Here is a 738-nt window from a genome sequence, read left to right as displayed (position 1 = left end):
GGACTGTAGCCTGCCAGGCTCCTCTCTTCATGATACTTCCCAGGCAAGAATACTGGAGTGGGTTACCATTTCCTCCTCCAGGGCATCTTCCCCACTCAGGGATGGAACCCATGTCTCCTGTGGCTCCTGCACTGGCAGATGGTAAACGCTGAGCCACCAGGGAAGCCCAAAATTAGGTTGGGGAAATATAGTCCAGAATACTATTTTGGTGTTCTATGAAAGGAGAAAACATTAGTACTCCCTTGACAGATGCACAAAGCCCTTGGCCTGACAAAACACATATGGTTAAGGCATTTCCAGCTTATTTGTAGCATCTAACCACGGTTTTTGGGACTGATAAACCAATTTGCAGGACAGGAGTAGAGATGCAGACACTGAGAATGGACTTGTGGACACAGCAGGGGAAGGAGAGTGGGACAAATTGAGAGAGTAGCATTGATATATATATACACTCCCATGTGTACAATAGATGGCTAACAGAAAGCTTCTGTAGAGCACAGAGAGCTCAGCTCGGTGCGCTGTGAGGGCTTAGAGGGGAGGGCTTGGGGAGTGGGAGCGAGGCTCAAAAGGGAGGGGGTATATGTGTATATATGGTTGATTTTTATAGCAGAAACTAACACAATATTATAAAGCAATGGTGGCTCAGAGGTTAAAGCATCTGCCCGCCATGCAGGAGACCTGGGTTTGATCGCTGGGTCGGGAAGATCCATGGAGAAGGAAATGGCAACCCACTCCAGT

At 48.1% G+C, this 738-nt stretch overlaps 1 non-coding gene across 1 annotated transcript; it reads left to right on the top strand.

The window, feature by feature from the left end:
* The first annotated feature begins 208 nt into the window (after positions 1–208).
* On the top strand, positions 209–330 carry LOC138086724 (U6atac minor spliceosomal RNA). The gene has a single exon (XR_011145429.1). It is a non-coding gene; the product is annotated as a U6atac minor spliceosomal RNA (small nuclear RNA).
* Positions 331–738: the final 408 nt, after the last annotated feature.

This window comes from Capricornis sumatraensis, chromosome 9, assembly GCF_032405125.1.
Source record: "Capricornis sumatraensis isolate serow.1 chromosome 9, serow.2, whole genome shotgun sequence".
Classification (NCBI taxonomy): Eukaryota; Metazoa; Chordata; class Mammalia; order Artiodactyla; family Bovidae; genus Capricornis; species Capricornis sumatraensis.
Note: the sequence above shows the minus strand (reverse complement) of the source record. Positions and strands in the feature narration are given on the sequence as shown.